Raw genomic sequence first — 22,021 nt, 5'->3', positions numbered from 1 at the left:
CCGGGGACTGACTTCTTTACCTCCCCCTCCCTCGTAATGAGCGCGCCCTAGCTTCCACAAGCCTAGCCTGCAGCTGAGCGCTCCTGCTCCTCCGGTGGGCGGGTCCTAGGTGCTGTCAGTATCCCAGGCGCGTCCAAGTGATGACAGCGGACAGCAACTCTATACTACGTTCTTTACAAGCGCCTTTCTTCCAGCCGCCCCGCCCCCCTTTTTTTCACCGCCTCTTTAGTGGGCGCGGCCAGGCTCTGGCTGACAGCGGCTGAAGGCGGGCTGTACCACTTCCCCTTCGCAGGGGTTATTTGTGTCGGTTGTGGTGGCCGGGACCAAAGCGTGAATTGGGGATGTGAGAGGAGGACATGCCGTCTCCGGCTCCCCCAGCTCCTGCCACCGGGGCTGCCTGGGATACGACGGCTGCAGAGCTATGACGTCACCGAGCTGCAGCTGGGAGGTATGACACCATTTGCGGTGAGTGGAGCCTGACAGGGCCTCTTTTTTGTTGGGGGGGGGGCACATGTTTCTTTGTGCTGTGTCCAGTGTATGAGGTATGCTACTACAGAAATAGGTCCTCATGACAGCCATTCTACAGGGGGCTGTGTTATTATTGTCACACCTCAGCCTGCACATAAAGCACATGGGGATTTTATTAGGTGACACCATCCACACCAAATCTTCCCAACACAGTGCATTCCATTTATCTTCTTCTAGTAACCATACAATTAATATTGGAAACAAATCATTACATTGTCGCTACTTAAAGCCCAACTCCGGCCAAAAACTGCCCCCCCCCGCCCCCCAATCCATTATTAAAGTCTACTTTCCATTTCCTGCTGCGGCCACCGGCAACACCGGTCCAATGTGCAGGTTATCCTCCATCATCTGGTCCCCTCGTGATGACATCATCCCTCCGTCTGGATCCTGCAGGGACCCTGGAGCTGGACATCCAATAGGAAGTGTCCAAAAGAAGCACCCTGCCTCCATGTAAACAAAAGGCTTGGGACCTGAAATGAATGTGACCGCAGGTTTCAGGTAAGTAGAAAGGGAGTTTAGCAAGTTGTTTTTTTTTTTCATTCCAGCATTCAAATAGTCTTGCAGGGGTTGGCAACTGTAGCCCTCCAGCTGTTGCGGAACTACAAGTCCCCATCCTGATTTTGGGAGTAACTGTCAGTTTTCCCATCATGCCTCTGCAAATTATGCTTGTAACTGTCATGCAAAAAGATGAAGCTGGCAAAACTGTAATCTGTATGCGTATTTATGGACTACAAAAGAGTGAATGTAACTGTCATGCAGAAGGACGAAGCCAGTTAACACTAATCCGTATGTGTATTTATGGACTACAAAAGAATAAATGTAACTGTCATGCTTGTAACTGTCAGTCTTACAATGCCTCATGGGACCTTTTCCCACAACAGCTGGAAGGCTGCAGTTGCCAACTCCTGATGCTAGAGGGTAGTAGAAAGGAGGGGTGGGTGCCAGTGGCAGCTGGTGTACTGAGGGCGCAGGGGCGCCGCCCCCCCATCCATGCGTCCGGCCCCCTAATCTGCATGCAGGGGCGCCAGACACATGGAGCTTAATGTTTTTTTTTTTAAATCACCTGATTAGAGCCAGAGGCTCTAATAGGGTGATGCAAAGGGTGGAGCCGGGGCGCAGAGCAGTGCTCCCCGATCCCATCCATTGTGCGACAATAGCAAATGAAAATTCGCTATTGCCACACCGATCCTCCTCCTGGCCAATCAGGAAGCGCGTCCGATACGCGCTTCCTGATTGGCCGCAAGGCAAACCCCATGCCATTGGCCGAGGAGGAGGCGGGAGCGGGAGGACTCGAGGAGACGCGCCGCCGGGACTGAAGAGAAGCCGCGCTGGGACACTGAGGAGAAGCCGCTCGCCGCTGCTGCTCCAGGTAAGTAAGGGGGCACGCACGCTGGTCACTGCATTGGGGTAATGTACGCTGGTCACTGCATTGGGGTAATGTACGCTGGTCACTGCATTGGGGTAATGTACGCTGGTCACTGCATTGGGGTAATGTACGCTGGTCACTGCATTGGGGTAATATACGCTGGTCACTGCATTGGGGTAATATACGCTGGTCACTGCATTGGGGGCATGTATGCTGGTCACTGCATTGGGGTAATGTACGCTGGTCACTGCATTGGGGTAATATACGCTGGTCACTGCATTGGGGTAATGTACGCTGGTCACTGCATTGGGGTAATGTACGCTGGTCACTGCATTGGGGTAATGTACGCTGGTCACTGCATTGGGGTAATGTACGCTGGTCACTGCACTGGGGTAATATACGCTGGTCACTGCATTGGGGTAATTTACGCTGGTGACTGCATTGGGGGCATGTATGCTGGTCACTGCATTGGGGGAATGTCTGCTGGTCACTGCATTGAAGGGGGCACGCACGCTGGTCACTGCATTGAAGGGGGCACGCTGGTCACTGCATTGAAGGGGGCACGCTGGTCACTGCATTGAAGGGGGCACGTACGCTGGTCACTGCATTGAAGGGGGCACGTACGCTGGTCACTGCATTGAAGGGGGCATGTACGCTGGTCACTGCATTGAAGGGGGCATGTACGCTGGTCACTGCATTGAAGGGGGCATGTACGCTGGTCACTGCATTGAAGGGGGCATGTACGCTGGTCACTGCATTGAAGGGGGCATGTACCCTGGTCACTGCATTGAAAAGGGGCACGCTGGTCTCTGTGCATTGAAAAGGGGCACGCTGGTCTCTGTGCATTGAAAGGGGGCACGCTGGTCTCTGCATTGAAAGGGGGCACGCTGGCCTCTCTGCATTGAAAGGGGGCACACTATACCTTAATTACTGAAGGCCCCTTTCACACTTTTGCGACCTCAGTCAAGCAATTTTTTACAGCGTTTTTCGCCGCAAAGCAATGCCTATTACATTTTTCTGTTTGCGCCCCCCAAAAATTTTGAGCACCAGCCGCCACTGGTGGCTGCGGGTTTGTTTTCTGCACAGAGTTGTCCTTTAACCACTTGCCTGCCATATACTGTATATGTAAAGCGGCTCTGCTGTGCAGAATCATGTACCTAGTACATGATCCAGCACGTCTGTGGCACATGCACATGCCGCCGCCAGCCCACTCCCAGTATGATTAGACACGGGGAACTGATCAGCAGATACGGAAGACTTGATGCCCTCCATCACCCGCCGATGCTTCGCTACACTGGCAGAATGGGGGTATGTAAACATGGCAGATGGCCGTTGTGTCACTACAGAAGGCATGGATCCTGTGTCTTTGCTAAGCAGGGGTACAGATCCATGCCTTCCTCTAGTACAAACATCTCCCCCACAGTAGTAAAGCACTGGTGGTCAGACACATTCAACCCTTTGATCGCCCCTGACATTAACCCTTTCCCAGCCAGTGTCATTAGTACAGTGACAGTGCATAATTTTTTTAGCTTTAATCACTGTATTAGTGTCACTGGTTCCCAAAAAGTGTCAGTTAGTGTCCCGACTGTCCGCCGCAATATCGCAGTTCCACTATAAGTCGCTGATCGCCATTACTAGTAAAAAAAAAACAAAAACGCTATAAGTTTTGCGCAAACCAATCAATACACACTTATTGGGGATTTTATTTCTTTACCAAAAATATGTAGCTAAATACATATTGGCCTAAACTGAAAAAAATCTTTTTTTTTTTTTTTCAAATTCTTATTGGATATGCTTTATAGCAGAAAGGTAAAGAAAATAAAGAACTTTTTGCTTCTTGCTAATTTAGTGTGCTAGACAGATTTTCCCATAGATGTCTCTTCTACAGTGGTGACTGGTGAGTATAGTCACCAAAAGGGGCCCTGCGCGTTAACACTTTTTTGTGGCTACTGGTCTCATATCACTAAAGGAGATCACCTGATATTTGGGTCATGTATCCAAATATCGCATGCAATTTTGAAAAGCTCAATTCACTATAGGTTTATGCAGTATTTACCATAATTCACTGAAAAAAAAATGTAAGCAAAAGCATTTGTTAATAACTTGTGGTTTAGCTATGCACTATTTACGAATCGTAGCTGGTTGTTAAGGAGTCGGCACCTGCCACGTTCTTAACCAGTTACTCATCTATTGTCAGCAGGGATTCCCTGCTGACAGCAGAATGTAAATAAGAGCCATACATTATAAGTCACTGACCTCCACACCCCCACAACCACCAGGCCAGGGTTGTGGGGAAGAGGCCCATATCCCCATCAGCATGGGGAAAAGATGCTTTGCAAGGCCCCCCCCCCCCCAGGAAAGCACCTAACCCCCCCCCCCCCCCATCCTGAGGGAATGTGGTCTGGTATGGTTTGGGGGGGGGGGGGGTTGGACATGCTTGTCCCTCATTTCCCTGCCCTGCCAGACTGCAAGTTTTGATAAGGGTCTGGTATAGATTTTGGGAAGGACCTCACACCATTTTTTTTCCCCCTAAAATCCTCACCAGACCCGAAGGCACGTTTTTTACTGTTGGCTCTTTTCTTTACATTCTGCTGACAACAGGTATGAGCCATGGTTGTTAGGACATCAGTGGGTGCCGGAACCTTCACAGTCTGCAGCCCTGAGCTGATTTGTCACGTTTAGCAGTGGTAGAAATATATTTCACTTTACGCTGCAGCCAGAGTTAAATACCATCCAAAAACACACATTTAAGTAAAAAAATGTATTGGATACAGTATTTAAGGTGTGTTTATTTTTTATTTTTTGTGGATTGCACTTTCATGAGTTAAATACCGTTTTTTTTTCATGTGGCATTTAACTCTTAGTGAATTGACTCCTACTGCCCAACACAGATAGCAAAGCAGACATGTAGGTGAATAAAGATGAGAATTTGTTTTTGCAATACCCTGAATACTGTTCTTAAGATGCAAGTCGAAAGCAGTGGGGAGACTGAGACCAGTTGGTGGTACTGCTTGTGATGAAGGAAAGCATGGAGTGCTGTTCATTTGTAGATATTATGATTGTGTAAAGCTAAGTGAAAAAGCAAATGGGTCGGGTACCTCCCATCCACACAATTGCGGTCAATAGATGAAAAAAAATTGCGATCTCGATTCAACTCTCTCCCCCACGATCTTAAAATGGCATGTCCTCGATTCTTACAGTGCTGTTCTCTGCTCACTGACAGCTGTCAAAAAAAAGAGCCTCTGGGAAAATGTTTATCAACATTGTTAAGGCTGCTAGATAACTATAAACACAATGCTTTAGCCTCGGTTCACACTAGGGCGACCTGTGAGGCGACCTGGTCGCCTCACAGGTCGCCGCAGGTCGCCTCCCATAGGGAAGCTGCGGACCCGTTCTAATAGGAGCGACACAAGTCGCTCCGACCTAGAAAAAGGGTCCGGAGCTTCTTTGGGGCGACCAGGAGGCGACCGCCATAGACTTCAATGTTATGAAGTCCGTGGCGGCCGCTCCGAGGTCGCGGCGCGCTGCTCGCACCGCGATTTCGGAGGTCGCCCCGGGAAGTAGCGTCGCGGTAGTGTGAACCGGTGTAACGTTAAAAAACCATACCCCGTGAAGAAACCATACCCTCGTCACTTCCTGTGAGAAACAGCTGAGCAGCGAAGGAGTGCGCATGCTCAGAGAGCCGGAAACATCATGGAAGAGCAGAGAAGATGACAAGTGCGCATGCTCAGAAGGTATGAAATAATTACGGTAGTGAAAGTAATGTTAAACTTGCGGCGGTTACATAAAACAGCGCGGCTGCACTATGAGACATCTCCGCTCCTATCCTTGTAACTTTCCTGATGTGGGCTAATAAATATGAAAGCGGCGGCGGGTGTATGAGATGTAAATGTCGGCTCCGTGATCCGCTTTTATATTTATTACCCCAGATCAGGGAAGTGAGAGGGAGAGGAGCAGAGATCACTGATAGTGCAGAGGAGCTGTTTTAATGTAACGGCTGCAAGTATAACGTTAAACACACTGCCGTGAGAAATCCATACCCTCCGGAAGTGACGAGGGTATGGTTTTCTCACGGGTATAGTTTTTTCACGGAACACCGGCGCTTACAATGTATATTTGTGTTCATTTAGTAGATCAAAGGAATGAACTTCCATCTGTAAGGGAGGGGCAGTTTAACCTCTTAAAGGCTAAGCCTGTTTCTGACCCTTGTTGCTTACAAGTTAAAACCAGTATTTTTAGCCAGAAATCTACTTAGAACCCCCAGTCATTATACATATATAATATATACGTGTGTGTGTGTGTGTGTGTGTGTGTGTATATATATAATATACACACAGTGCCTTGCAAAAGTATTCGGCCACATTTCAGGCTTCAAACCTAAAGATATAAAACTGTAATTTTTTGTGAAGAATCAACAAGTGGGACACAATCATGAAGTGGAACGAAATTTTATTGGATATTTCAAACTTGTTTAACAAATAAAAAACTGAAAAATTGGGCGTGCAAAATGATTCAGCCCCCTTAAGTTAATACTTTGTAGCGCCACCTTTTGCTGCGATTACAGCTGTAAGTCGCTTGGGGTATGTCTCTCTCAGTTTTGCAAATCGAGAGACTGAAATTTTTGCCCATTCCTCCTTGCAAAACAGCTCGAGCTCAGTGAGGTTGGATGGAGAGCGTTTGTGAACAGCAGTTTTCAGTTCTTTCCACAGATTCTCGATTGGATTCAGGTCTGGACTTTGACTTGGCCATTCTAACACCTGGATATGTTTATTTGTGAACCATTCCATTGTAGATTTTGCTTTATGTTTTGGATCATTGTCTTGTTGGAAGACAAATCTCTGTCCCAGTCTCAGGTCTTTTGCAGACTTCATCAGGTTTTCTTCCAGAATGGTCCTGTATTCCGCTCCATCCATCTTCCCATCAATTTTAACCATCTTCCCTGTCCCTGCTGAAGAAAAGCAGGCCCAAACCATGATGGTGCCACCACCATGTTTGACAGTGGGGATGGTGTGTTGAGGGTTATGAGCTGTGTTGCTTTTACGCCAAACATAATGTTTTGCATTGTTGCCAAAAAGTTTGATTTTGGTTTCATCTGACCAGAGCACCTTCTTCCACATGTTTGGTGTGTCTCCCAGGTGGCTTGTGGCAAACTTTAAATGACACTTTTTATGGATATCTTTAAGAAATGGCTTTCTTCTTGCCACTCTTCCATAAAGGCCATATTTGTGCAGTATACGACTGATTGTTGTCCTATGGACAGAGTCTCCCACCTCAGCTGTAGATCTCTGCAGTTCATCCAGAGTGATCATGGGCCTCTTGGCTGCATCTCTGATCAGTCTTCTCCTTGTATGAGCTGAAAGTTTAGAGAGATGGCCAGGTCTTCGTAGATTTGCAGTGGTCTGATACTTCTTCCATTTCAATATTATCGCTTGCACAGTGCTCCTTGGGATGTTTAAAGCTTGGGAAATCTTTTTGTATCCAAATCCGGCTTTAAACTTCTGCACAATAGTATCTCGGACCTGCCTGGTGTGTTCCTTGTTCTTCATGATGCTCTCTGCCCTTTAAACGGACCTTCACTGTGAGACTATCACAGTGCAGGTGCATTTATACGGAGACTTGATTACACACAGTTGGATTCTATTTATAATCATTAGTCATTTAGGTCAACATTGGATCATTCAGAGATCCTCACTGAACTTCTGGAGAGAGTTTGCTGCACTGAAAGTAAAGGGGCTGAATAATTTTGCACGCCCAATTTTTCAGTTTTTTAGTTGTTAACAAAGTTTGAAATATCCAATAAATTTCGTTCCACTTCATGATTGTGTCCCACTTGTTGTTGATTCTTCACAAAATATTACAGTTTTATATCTTTACGTTTGAAGCCTGAAATGTGGCAAAATGTCGCAAAGTTCAAGGGGGCTGAATACTTTCGCAAGGCACTTTGTGTGTGCGTGTGTGTATATGTATGTATGTATGTGTGTGTGTGTGTGTGTGTGTGTGTATATATATATATATATATATATATATATATATATATATATATATATAATATATATTTTTTTTTTTTAAGCAGAGACCCTAGAGAATAAAATTGCGTTTGGTGCAATCTTTGTCACACTGTATTTGCGCAGAAGTCTTTCAAACGCAGTTTTTTTTGGGAAAAATACACTTTAATAAATTTACAACAACGAAACAGTAAAGTTAGCCCAATTTTTTTGTATAATGTAAAAGATGATGTTATGCCGAGAATCGTAAGACAATCGTGCTCTTTATTGTAAGCAAAACAAACGTGATTCTCATTTTATCCAAAATTCTGCAGCTCTAACTTGCCTATTTTCAGGCTGTGACTTGATCTGGCTCCCCTGTGTCAGCAGTGTCAACTACAGGGGAGAGGAGGAACACCCACTATTGATGGGCTAGTGTAAGCCTGTGGGTGATGTCATCGTTACCACGCTTTACCAAACCATTGTCGGAGTGCTCTCTCCCCTCCCCTGTACCTGGCACTGGCAGGAGAGATCATGTGACCAGATCAGTGAGGCCTGAAAATAGGTAAGTAAACAGATATATCTTACACGGGTTAGTCAGAATAGGTGTTAAAGAGTGGGGGAGAGGAGTTAGTCCAACTCAAGCAAAAAAAAAAAAAAAGTTTTCCCGTGCAGTGAAACTGTGCCTGCACTGCAAGGGTTAAATACTTGTTTTTGTTTAGGGCAGTGATGACCAACCTTGGCATTCCAGATTTTTTGAAACTACATTTCCCATAATGCTCATGCATTCTGCAGTGTATTGGAGCATCATGGGACATTTCCAAAACATCTGGGGTGCCAAGTTTCGCCATCACTGGTTTAGGGGATCGAAGAAAGGAGATTTACTTTCCTAAAACTCCAATCCTCCCAGCAGAAGACTGGTCCGGCACCCCTGTGCTCCATCGGTCTTGAGTTGTGGACTGTTCCTGATGTTATTATGAATGTGAGTTAGGGACCTTAGATTGTGAGCTCCTTGAGGGCAGGGACTGTGAGCTCCTTGAGGGCAGGGACTGTGAGCTCCTTGAGGGCAGGGACTGTGAGCTCCTTGAGGGCAGGGACTGTGAGCTCCTTGAGGGCAGGGACTGTGAGCTCCTTGAGGGCAGGGACTGTGAGCTCCTTGAGGGCAGGGACTGTGAGCTCCTTGAGAGCAGGGACTGTGAGCTCCTTGAGGGCAGGGACTGATGTGAATGTGTAATGTATATGTAAAGAGCTGCGTAAATTGACAGCGCTATATAAGTACCTAAAATAAAAAAATGTAACTAAGCCCAGAGAAGGCTCCATAGACCAGGAACAGTCCACTGCTAGACCTTGGGGGAGTGCTGTTTTCCCATAAAATGAAGGGTGAATATAAGTCTTGTCCTGACCCCTAGACAAAATTAGCAATGCACGCTTTTGAAAACTGAATTATAGTTACTTTTTTTCTGTTCAGCACCAGGGACATAACTTACCTTTTATTGGAAGTGTGTCCTTTGTCTGTCTTGTTGTTGCATAGTGTCCAAATTTTCGCCACTGGGTCCTTCTCACAGTGCTGACATTGTTGGGATTAAAGTGATATTAAAGGCACAATTTAAAAAAACAAAACGAAAAAACATGCTCTACTTACCTGCCCTATGCAGCAAATTATCACAGAGCAGCCCCGATCCTCCTCTTCTCAGGTTCCTAAAGGGCCGTACACACTTAACGAAAATCGGACGAAATATCCTCCGATTTTTTTTTTTTTTTTCTCTGTCGTCTCAGCGTTCATTACCGTTTTTAGTCGACAGTGCATAAATGTTCACAAAATTTCTCGTCCGATTTTTCTTTTTTTTTGGCACATTTGTTCCTAGACTTCCGGGTTGTCAGCAACTTCAGATCATGCGCGGTCTTTCGTATCCGATTTTTTCATGGACGTACTGCATACACATTAAACGAAAATTGGTCGTCTAGGGACGGGCGAAAAAAATTTTGGTGTTTGTCCCTCCATTTTTTTTCGTTGAAAATGTCGGCATTGGCTGCTGAAAGTTGTGTACACACTAGGCGAAAATCGGACGATTTCACATCGGGCGGGAATTTTCGGCAGATTTTCTACTAGTGTGTACCCTGCTTTACCAGCACTCCTGACCCCTCCCTTCTGTTGAATGCCCCCAGAGCAAGCAGCTTGCAATGGGGAACCTAAGCAGGTGCACTCCTGAGCTGCTGCTCTGCATGTCTATTTAGCCCCTTCCCTATTCTCATTGGTAGACTGGCTGTGATTGACAGCAGCGGAAGCAATAGCTACCGCTGCCATCTCTGCTAATGAGGAGGGAGATTCCCCGGAGAGCTGGGACACTCGTGCACATTGCTGGATTGCGATGGAACTCAGGTGAGTATACGGAGGTGGGGGGGGGGGGGCTGCTGCAGACAAAAGGTGTTTTTTTTTTTTTTTTTTTTTTTTTTTTTTTTTTTTTATGCATGAAGGTAAAAAAAAAAACCTTCAGCCTTTAGAACCATTTTACCATCAGCCACTGCTTGCTGCCTCCTCCATTTACAGAAATCGTAGTATTCTTTCACCAGAATGCAATGCTGTAACTAAAGGAGGCAGATCCCATCATTCATCTGCCTGTCCTCCATTCAAAGAACACTTTGCATTCTGGGAAAGAATATTCTATGTTCTGTGAATGAAGGTGGCGTGCAGAAGTGGGTTGGATGAAACTCGCAGCAGCTGATGTTAACCCTGGAAGATTAGCTCAGTGGGGTGATGATTTCTACACTATGCAGCAGCCATCCAGACACAGGACACACTTCATTATTTATTTATTACAGGTGCATATATAGCGCCGTCAATTTACTCACCGCTTTACATATATATATATTGTGCATTCACATCAGTCCCTGCCGTGGCTGGGATTCGAACCGACGACTTTAGTGCTGCCAGGCGGAAGTGTTAACTGCTTAGCCACTGTTCTGTCCCTGGTGCTGCATAGTAAAATGTAATGTCACGGTCTATTATATGCAATTTGCACTATCGCTAAGAACTGATAGTATAAATTCTGCTATATTTTCAGCAGCACTCTGACAGGAGGCTTTTCACCCCTCCTCTCCCCTGTCCATTCACACAACACTTTGCATTTTGTAAATGGGTTCACAGAAAACAAAGGACAGGACAGCTGCTGAGTAGGAGAGCCTCAAGTGCTGTAAGTACAGTGAAAACAAAACCTCACTTAATGAAAGTGTCAATTGTAAGTACCAGGCAGCAGTCCAGGAGGTGACATACACCTCAAGAGATTCAACTATTTTTAACACCACAGATAAAAGAAAAAAAACCTTTCTGCCTGGAGTTCCTCTTCAAAAAACTCAGTTTGCTTACATTGCAATCATATAACTGATTTATCTAAGAGCGGTCGTTGATGCTCTGCACTTGCTGACATTTGCAGTTTCTAGGCCTAAGGGGACAGATGTTGTTATTCATAATCACCTTCTCTCCTGATGCTTCCGACTAATAGACCATGTTTAGAAAGGAATATGATCGCAAGATCACTCAGACTAGGGTTTAAATCAGAAGAGACATCAGAAAGGTACAGTGTTGTTAAAAACGTCATCCAGGCGGCAAGGAAGGATTTTGTGAGACAGCTGAAGATTTAAGACCAGCCCAACATTGTGACAATTTGATTATAGAGTCTAGGGAAGCACTATCACGTCTTTTACGTGCAGATATTTACCACCTATCCTTAAGGCTCAGGTTTCAGTTGGCAGTTCCCAAGTCTTGAAAGACCTCTTGGCAGGCGCTTTGCCTTACACTTTCAAGGGTTTAATTCCTCTGAGAAAAAGAATACAGATCTTGATTTTAGCAAACGACTATAGAATACATTTTTTTCTCCAAGAGAGCAATTTCTTCCATACTTTGAAGACAAAATGCCCAATTTTCTTTTTTTTTTTTTTTGTTTTCTGCAGAATTTATCATTTCATAATTAATTTTATTAATAAATCCCCACAGGTCCAGGAAAGGCTGTCTGGCTCGCACAGATCTGAACTCTTGGAATTCTCTAAAAATGATAGCCTTGCTGACACATAGAGTATAGAGGAATATAATGGTAAGGTAAGTGGCTTCCCCCTTCTCTTCTTTCTTTTACCTATTGCCATTATAGGATTGATCAACAAACCTGTGTTTTACCAAATCTGTTATACTCTAGCCTTATCCCTTGTGCTTGGTCTAGACATGATTTTTATTATATCTGAATTTTTTTTGCTTTCCAGTTTTGGCACCCTCTACCCAGATGAACACTTGAAGTGGTTGTAAACTTCAAGCATGAAATATGAACAAAGCATATCCCTCTATAGTGTGCACTTGTCCCAATCCAGAACCCTAAGTGTCATTTCTGTCTGCTGCTTCGTTCCTCTGTTATCAGTTTTTCTGACGCCAACAGAAAAATGGTGACAGGGGAGGGATGTCCAGCTGATTAACAGCAATATTCTGGCGCTTTACTAGTGTAGACTGGGCTGCAGGTATATTCTTAGACCACTGTTAGGGATGGAGCAGGTGGTAGGGAAGTCCAAGATAGTGGTCGGATGACAGTGGTGGTAATAATCCAAATAAGTGAGGCTGTACTTAGTGGCTGCCGGCAGGAGCGAGGAGAGGCTCTACATGAAAGGAGAAAGTAAAAAGCAGCGCCAACTAAGTGTAGCATACAGAGTTTAATGAGGGTAAAAAGAATTTATACACTCACAAAGGTTAAACGATATGCCAGCATGGTGAGTAGAGCGGGTCATCTGCAAAGTATCTCTAGGCTAGTGACGAATCAGTGCACCTTGACGATGTGCTGATGGCTGTCAGCGTCTTTCAGTCATCGTTGGTGTTTCCACAGCACCCGGGTCTGTGCAGAGGCGCAGTTGACGTCACATCGGACAGCTGAGAATACCCTTCAGGTATTTTTACACTCAGTAACTGAATTTGTAAAGGGGTCCAGGTAAATCGTTATTGCTGAACATCAGCGAAAAAATACCGGAAGGGTATTCTCAGCTGTCAAGAGGGGCCATCACCCGTGCCTCTGCACAGACCTGGGCGCCATGGAAACACCACCGCTGACCGAAAGACGCTGACAGCTATCAGCACATCGTCAAAGCAGCATCCATCCATCACTAGCCTAGAGATACTTTGCAGATTATCCGTTCTACTTACCATGCTGGCATATCGTTTTACTTTTGTGAATGTACAAATTCTTTTTACCCTCATTAAACTCTGTATGCTACACTTAGTTGGCGCTGCTTTTTTTGCTTTCTCATCTCCATCTGATTGACAGCCTCAGCTGTTCCTGTGTGCTGTGTGAAGGGGGTGTGTCTTTTCCTTCCAATCAGCTGTCAGAACTTTTCTCACTGAGCTCTGTAAAGTGTAACTTCAGCTCTTCGTCTTTAGAAGTCTCAGAAAAGCTTTACAATTAAGCACTTTGTATGGCTGTAGAGAAGAAAAGTCTGCAGATAAACAGGTACACCTTGTGTACGAGGATTTGTTTCATCCCTGTGTATCACCTGAGGCCAGTCACTTTACTGGGTATATGTTAGTTTTTACATCTACTTTAAAATGGAACTAAAGGTCTGCTGTTACATACTGTGAGCAGGCAGGTGTTTTATTGCAGAAGATGCATGCAATATCTCCTGCATTAAGCTACACCTACCTGCTGCTCACAGGAATCCCTGGAAAATTAAAATGAGCTGTGCATGCTCAGTTCAGCTTACAGTTTGCCAGCCTGTATTCCGCAATGACTAGCTCTGGCTAATGTAAATGGGCAAAAACTGGCACACCAGGGAAGATGCTGACAAGGGAAAGTTGGAAAGGTGAGTATTCCTCTTTAGTTATGTTTCTTTTAACCACTTAAGCCCCGGAGGATTTGGCTGCTAAAGGACCAGGGGTTTTTTTGCGATTTTTTACTGCGTGACTTTAACGGACAATTGCGCGGTCGTGCGACGCTGTACCTAAACGAATTTGACGTCCTTTTTTTCCCACAAACAGAGCTTTCTTTTGGTGGTATTTGATCACCTGTGCGATTTTTTGATCACGCGCTATAAACAAAAAAAGAGCGTAAATTTTGCAAAAATAACAATATTTTTCACATTTTTTTATATGAAATTCCCCAAAAAAAAAAGTAAAAATCAAAATTTTTTAACATTTTTCGGCCAATTTGTTTTATGCTACCTATGTTTGGTAAAAAAAATCGCAAAAAGCGTATTTTGATTGGTTTGCGCAAAAGTTATCGCGTTTACTAACAGAGATTTTTGTCATTTTTGGTGTTTTTTTTTTTTTAACGCATAATGACGGCGATCTGCGATTTTTTTTTCGGTACTGCGACATTGCGGCGGACAGATCGGACCCTTGACTGACATTTTTGACACTTTTGGGGTTACCAGTGACATTACTGCAGTAATCAGTGCTATACATATGCACTGTTACTGCAAAAATGACACTGGCAGGGAAGGGGTTAACTTTATTGGACAGGGAGGGGTTATGTGTGTCCCTAGGGGCGTGCTTTCTACTGTGTAGGGACATGGCTATTGGTGTAAAAGCAAAGATCAACCGTTCTACATAGTAGAACGGTCAGATCTTCACTTTTACACAGGGAGAACTGACAGGCAGCTTGTTTACACAAGCTGCTCTGTCTTTCTCCCTTCACAGGAGCGATCGTAGTGTGGCCGGCGGACATCGAGTCCGCCGGTCACACGCACTGACTTGCCTGTGAACGAGCCGCGGCGGGCGCGCGCCTCGGCGGGCGCGCGCCCGCCCGCGATAGGCTCGCAAGTCAGTGACAGGCGAGTGACGTACCGATACGTCACTCTGCCTGGCCGGGGCTGACCGCCGCAGTATATAGTCGTGCGGCGGTCGGCAACCGGTTAATGAGAATTTGGTAACAGACCCAGAAATTATGCTAGAAACAACAGCTCACAGTAAAATGAAAATAAATAAAAAAACATTTTCCTACCCTAGATACAGTGCCTTGCGAAAGTATTCGGCCCCCTTGAACTTTTCAACCTTTTGCCACATTTCAGGCTTCAAACATAAAGATATAAAACTGTAATTTTTTGTGAAGAATCAACAATAAGTGGGACACAAGCATGAAGTGGAACGAAATTTATTGGATATTTCAAACTTTTTTAACAAATAAAAAACTGAAAAATTGGGCGTGCAAAATTATTCAGCCCCCTTAAGTTACTACTTTGTAGCACCATCTTTTGCTGCTATTACAGCTGTAAGTCGCTTGGGGTATGTCTCTATCAGTTTTGCACATCGAGAGACTGAAATTTTTGCCCATTCCTCCTTGCAAAACAGCTTGAGCTCAGTGAGGTTGGATGGAGAGCGTTTGTGAACAGCAGTTTTCATTTCTTTCCACAGATTCTCGATTGGATTCAGGTCTGGACTTTGACTTGGCCATTCTAACACCTGGATATGTTTATTTCTGAATCATTCCATTGTAGATTTTGCTTTGTTTTGGATCATTGTCTTGTTGGAAGACAAATCTCCATCCCAGTCTCAGATCTTTTGCAGACTCCATCAGGTTTTCTTCCAGAATGGTCATGTATTTGGCTCCATCCATCTTCCCATCAATTTTAACCATCTTCCCTGTCCCTGCTGAAGAAAAACAGGCCCAAAACATGATGCTGCCACCACCATGTTTGACAGTGAAGATGGTGTGTTCAGGGTGATGAGCTGTGTTGCTTTTACGCCAAACATAACGTTTTGCATTGTTGCCAAAAAGTTTGATTTTGGTTTCATCTGACCAGAGCACCTTCTTCCACATGTTTGGTGTGTCTCCCAGGTGGCTTGTGGCCAGGGGCGGACTGATAACCTATGGGGCCCCCGGGCAATATGAGATCATGGGGCCCCCCTGTGTCCATGTCCATGAGTACACATGTTGCAGCAGGAGTTAAACCCCCTGTTGCTTTTGGTGGGTTATCGTGACCCATTCAAGTGAATGAGGCCCACTCAGCAAACACCCTGCAACCATGTGCAATGCACATAGTTTCAGCATGCTAGTGTGTGATTCAAGGAGTTGAAGCAGGTGATGAGGAGGCAATACAACGCCTTCTCATTGCCTACTTTAACCCTTTTTTTTTTTTGCTGTACTGCACAAGGTTGCACAGCCTTTGCAATGCAGCCCCATTCACTTGAATGAGTTATGCTTGGCAGGTGCTACATCTGCCAAGCGTGACAGGACATATAATTCCTGATGCGGATGCAACATGTGTACACCCCTGGCCCTTGCAGTTAAAGGGGGTGTGGTGGGGGTGAGTAAATACAGGGCTCAATTCTGAGGTTTTCCTGCCCCCAAACTGCAAATTTAAACAGGCCCTTGCTGTCCTGAACAACCTATCCCAGTTGGTGTTTAGGGGACCCCTTGAAAGAGGACAGAGAGGGACCCCTGAGATAAAGACAGAGAGTGACCCTTGGAATAATGACAGAGAGTAGCCCCTGGGATAAGAACAGAGAGGGACCCCTGGGATAAGGACAGAGAGGGGCCCCAGGGATGAGAGCAGAGAGGGTCCTGGAATGAGAACAGAGAGAGGGTCCTAATATGAGAGCAGAGAGGGGGTCCAGGGATGAGAGCAGAGAGGGGGTCCAGGGATGAGAGCAGAGAGGGGGTCCTGAGATGAGAGCAGAGAGGGGGTCCTGAGATGAGAACAGAGAGGGGGTCCTGAGATGAGAACAGAGAGGGGGTCCTGAGATGAGAACAGAGAGGGGGTCCTGAGATGAGAACAGAGAGGGGACACTGGAATGAGAGCTGAGAGAGACCCCTGGGATGAGAGCAGAGAGGGGGCCTTGGGATGAGAGCTGAGAGAGACCCCTGGGATGAGAGCAGAGAGGGGGTCCTGGGATGAGAGCATCGAGGGGGCCCTGGGATGAGAGCATCGAGGGGGCCCTGGGATGAGAGCTGAGAGAGACCCCTGGGATGAGAGCAGAGAGAGACCCCTGGGATGAGAGCAGAGAGAGACCCCTGGGATGAGAGCAGAGAGGGGGTCCTGGGATGAGAGCAGAGAGGGGGCCATGGGATGAGAGCAGAGAGGGGGTCCTGGGATGAGAGCAGAGAGGGGGGTCCTGGGATGAGAGCAGAGAGGGGGGTCCTGGGATGAGAGCAGAGAGGGGGGTCCTGGGATGAGAGCAGAGAGGGGGTCCTGGGATGAGAGCTGAGAGAGACCCCTGGGATGAGAGCAGAGAGGGGGTCCTGGGATGAGAGCAGAGAGGGGGCCATGGGATGAGAGCAGAGAGGGGGTCCTGGGATGAGAGCAGAGAGGGGGCCATGGCATGAGAGCAGAGAGGGGGCCATGGGATGAGAGCAGAGAGGGGGCCCTGGGATGAGAGCAGAGAGGGGGTCCTGAGATGAGAACAGAGAGGGGGTCCTGAGATGAGAACAGAGAGGGGGTCCTGAGATGAGAACAGAGAGGGGGTCCTGAGATGAGAACAGAGAGGGGACACTGGAATGAGAGCTGAGAGAGACCCCTGGGATGAGAGCAGAGAGGGGGCCTTGGGATGAGAGCTGAGAGAGACCCCTGGGATGAGAGCAGAGAGGGGGTCCTGGGATGAGAGCATCGAGGGGGCCCTGGGATGAGAGCTGAGAGAGACCCCTGGGATGAGAGCAGAGAGGGGGTCCTGGGATGAGAGCAGAGAGGGGGTCCTGGGATGAGAGCAGAGAGGGGGTCCTGGGATGAGAGCAGAGAGGGGGTCCTGGGATGAGAGCAGAGAGGGGGTCCTGGGATGAGAGCAGAGAGGGGGTCCTGGGATGAGAGCAGAGAGGGGGTCCTGGGATGAGAGCAGAGGGGGGGGTCCTGGGATGAGAGCAGAGAGGGGGGGTCCTGGGATGAGAGCAGAGAGGGGGGGTCCTGGGATGAGAGCAGAGAGGGGGGGTCCTGGGATGAGAGCAGAGAGGGGGGGTCCTGGGATGAGAGCAGAGAGGGGGGGTCCTGGGATGAGAGCAGAGAGGGGGTCCTGGGATGAGAGCAGAGAGGGGGTCCTGGGATGAGAGCAGAGAGGGGGCCATGGGATGAGAGCAGAGAGGGGGCCATGGGATGAGAGCAGAGAGGGGGCCCTGGGATGAGAGCAGAGAGGGGGTCCTGGGATGAGAGCAGAGAGGGGGTCCTGGGATGAGGAGAGAGGGGGTCCTGGGATGAGGAGATACGGGTCCTGGGATGAAGAGATACGGGTCCTGGGATGAGGAGAGAGGGGGTCCTGGGATGAGGAGAGAGGGGGCCCTGGGATGAGGAGAGAGGGGGTCCTGGGATGAGAGCGGAGAGAGGGGGTCCTGGGATGAGGAGAGAGGGGGTCCTGGGATGAGGAGATACGGGTCCTGGGATGAGGAGATACGGGTCCTGGGATGAGGAAAACGGGTCCTGGGATGAGGAGAGAGGGGGTCCTGGGATGAGGAGAGAGGGGGTCCTGGGATGAGGAGAGAGGGGGCCCTGGGATGAGGAGAGAGGGGGTCCTGGGATGAGGAGAGAGGGGGTCCTGGGATGAGGAGAGAGGGGGTCCTGGGATGAGGAGAGAGGGGGTCCTGGGATGAGGAGAGAGGGGTCCTGGGATGAGGAGAGAGGGGGTCCTGGGATGAGGAGAGAGGGGTCCTGGGATGAGGAGAGAGGGGGTCCTGGGATGAGGAGAGAGGGGTCCTGGGATGAGGAGAGAGGGGGCCCTGGGATGAGGAGAGAGGGGGTCCTGGGATGAGGAGAGAGGGGGTCCTGGGATGAGGAGAGGGGGGGTCCTGGGATGAGGAGAGAGGGGGCCCTGGGATGAGGAGAGAGGGGGCCCTGGGATGAGGAGAGGGGGGGTCCTGGGATGAGGAGAGAGGGGGCCCTGGGATGAGGAGAGAGGGGGTCCTGGGATAAGGAGAGAGGGGTCCTGGGATGAGGAGAGAGGGGTCCTGGGATGAGGAGAGAGGGGGTCCTGGGATGAGGAGAGAGGGGTCCTGGGATGAGGAGAGAGGGGTCCTGGGATGAGGAGAGAGGGGGCGCTGGGATGAGGAGAGAGGGGGTCCTGGGATGAGGAGAGAGGGGGTCCTGGGATGAGGAGAGAGGGGGCCCTGGGATGAGGAGAGGGGGGGTCCTGGGATGAGGAGAGAGGGGGTCCTGGGATGAGGAGAGGGGGGGTCCTGGGATGAGGAGAGAGGGGGCCCTGGGATGAGGAGAGAGGGGGTCCTGGGATGAGGAGAGGGGGGGTCCTGGGATGAGGAGAGAGGGGTCCTGGGATGAGGAGAGAGGGGGTCCTGGGATGAGGAGAGAGGGGCCCTGGGATGAGGAGAGAGGGGGTCCTGGGATGAGGAGAGAGGGGGTCCTGGGATGAGGAGAGAGGGGGTCCTGGGATGAGGAGAGAGGGGGTCCTGGGATGAGGAGAGAGGGGGTCCTGGGATGAGGATAGAGGGGTCCTGGGATGAGGAGAGAGGGGGTCCTGGGATGAGGAGAGAGGGGTCCTGGGATGAGGAGAGAGGGGGTCCTGGGATGAGGAGAGAGGGGGTCCTGGGATGAGGAGAGAGGGGTCCTGGGATGAGGAGAGAGGGGGTCCTGGGATGAGGAGAGAGGGGCCCTGGGATGAGGAGAGGGGGGGTCCTGGGATGAGGAGAGAGGGGTCCTGGGATGAGTGGCAATCTGCACCTCTTTGATTTGGGGAGAAGGGGCGGTAAGAGAACATGTGCTGGGGGGTGCATTTGGAGGGGAGAGGTCAGAGTTGAAATCCCCTCACACCACCTCCTCACCTTCTAGCACAAGTCATCCCCCCTCCAAAAGCATCCCCCTAGCATATGCCCCTGCCCCCATCACTTCTCCATATGTGCATCCTTGTTATCTGTCCCCCTTCCGTATCCTTAAACTATGTACAGTACATACCTCAGATAATCAGTGCAGCTCTTGAAGTTAATGTCCCTCCTCCCCGGCTACTCCTCCTCCTCCTGTCTGTGTACTTCAGAGCCGTGGAGGAGGATCCTTGGTGAGCTCTGTGTGTACTGTGCAGGCATCAGTTGGGGGAGAGATGCAAGTGTCAGCTGCTGCAGAGGGACGATCGCTGCGTGAGGGAGCCCAGGCACCCTGAAAGAGATGCAGGGAAGGTGTCCTGAGTGCCCACGCTAGTGTGTCTCTGTCAGGCCAGTTACCGGAGCTCAGTGCTGGAACTTGTTCTGGCACTGGGCTCCGGGATCATCACAGATGCTTTGGAAGGTAGGTGCCAGGAGCCTTTCATGGGGCCCCCTACTAGCCCCAGGCCCTCGGGCAGTGCCCGAGTGCCCTAATGGTCAGTCCGCCCCTGCTTGTGGCAAACTTTAAACAACACTTTTTATGGATATCTTTAAGAAATGGCTTTCTTCTTGCCACTCTTCCATAAAGGCCAGATTTGTGCAGTATACGACTGATTGTTGTCCTATGGACAGAGTCTCCCACCTCAGCTGTAGATCTCTGCAGTTCATCCAGAGTGATCATGGGCCTCTTGGCTGCATCTCTGATCAGTCTTCTCCTTGTTTGAGCTGAAAGTTTAGAGGGACGGCCAGGTCTTCGTAGATTTGCAGTGGTCTGATACTTCTTCCATTTCAATATTATCGCTTGCACAGTGCTCCTTGGGATGTTTAAAGCTTGGGAAATCTTTTTGTATCCAAATCCGGCTTTAAACTTCTGCACAACAGTATCTCGGACCTGCCTGGTGTGTTCCTTGTTCTTCATGATGCTCTCTGCCCTTTAAACGGACCTTCACTGTGAGACTATCACAGTGCAGGTGCATTTATACGGAGACTTGATTACACACAGTTGGATTCTATTTATAATCATTAGTCATTTAGGTCAACATTGGATCATTCAGAGATCCTCACTGAACTTCTGGAGAGAGTTTGCTGCACTGAAAGTAAAGGGGCTGAATAATTTTGCACGCCCAATCTTTCAGTTTTTTAGTTGTTAACAAAGTTTGAAATATCCAATAAATTTCGTTCCACTTCATGATTGTGTCCCACTTGTTGTTGATTCTTCACAAAATATTACAGTTTTATGTCTTTACGTTTGAAGCCTGAAATGTGGCAAAATGTCGCAAAGTTCAAGGGGGCTGAATACTTTCGCAAGGCACTGTAGGTCTATCTGACCGTTTCAGAAATGTCATACTAAAGAAGTTATAATACAGCTAGTCTCTCTTCCCCCCTCCAAACTAAAAGGCGTAAAGAAATCCATTTATAGGACAGATCTAAACCATCTAATACAGGGGTTGGCCAAGAATAGGAAATATGTTCTAATACAGGGCTCAACAAATCCCAGGCGCCAGGTCGCATTGGTGACTAGAAACTGAGCCTGGGTGCCTAGGATTTCAGCTGTCAGGTGTCAGGCATCGGGACGCCACTTCGCTGATCCAGAGATTTGAAATACCCGTGGCTCCTATCCATACTTCAGTGTACGGACAAGAGGCATTCTAATTGGTCAGCACCGTCACATGGACAGCACTGACCAATCAGAACCGGCTGCCTCTTCCCCACTTTCAGCACATAGGATAGGATGCACTGCTCGACTTCTGCCACTGTTAGCCCACCTTGTTGCAGTCACTCGGCACACATCTATCTGACATCGGGTAAGAGTGCCAGGCCTGCAGCTGAGCGGTCTGTGAGGCGGGGGAATGATGCACCAGGCCTGGGCTCTGCACAGAATTTCATGTGTCAGCTGCTCCCCATCCCACTGCTCCAGCCTGCCTGCCTGCATGTCGCTGCTTCCTTAGCCCCTGGGGGAGGTGGAAGTGCAGATTGGGCCCATCCTGCCGTGGCTGAGCGAAGGGCACCACCTACAAATAGTTGGGGAGGCACAGTTTACCTTTAATTAGCCAGGAGTGTGAGACCCCCCTGCCATAGACACGTTTGTGGGGGAGCAGAGTAGGCCATTTTCTGTGTGTATCTGTGAGGGCGGCACACTTCTGGACATATACACATCTGTCTTGAGTCGCGCTCTCTCGCTCGCTCTCCCTTTCTCTTGCTCGCTCTCCCGCTCGCTCGCTCGCTCTCTCGCGCTCTCTTTCTTGTGCTCGCTCTCTCTCTTGCGCGATCTCCCCTTCTCTACCTCCCTCACTTTTTTTTCCTCTTTTTTTTTTCTTTCTCCTCCTTTCCATTTCTTTCTCTTTTTTTTTTTTTTTCTCTTTCTTGGGCGCCAGGCAAATGTTTTGAAAAAC

The 22,021-nt window shown here is 48.4% G+C and overlaps 1 protein-coding gene across 4 annotated transcripts in view; it reads left to right on the top strand.

Moving 5' to 3' along the window:
• Positions 1 to 229: 229 nt before the first annotated feature.
• The window catches only part of HIVEP3 (HIVEP zinc finger 3), a 223,517-nt gene continuing 201,725 nt past the window's right edge, over positions 230 to 22,021 (top strand). For 3 of the 4 annotated variants that reach the window (XM_082246721.1, XM_082246723.1, XM_082246720.1), the window contains exons 1-2: positions 230 to 465; positions 11,870 to 11,971. The gene's annotated coding sequence lies outside the window, so the exon portion shown is untranslated. The remainder of the gene's footprint in view (positions 466 to 11,869; positions 11,972 to 22,021) is intronic. The other variant, XM_082246722.1, reaches the window with a different exon arrangement.

The sequence above is a fragment of the Pelophylax lessonae genome (assembly GCF_965119305.1).
Source record: "Pelophylax lessonae genome assembly, chromosome: 2".
NCBI lineage: Eukaryota > Metazoa > Chordata > Amphibia > Anura > Ranidae > Pelophylax > Pelophylax lessonae.
The sequence above is the reverse complement of the archived record's forward strand: the minus strand, read 5'-3'. Positions and strand labels throughout refer to the sequence as shown.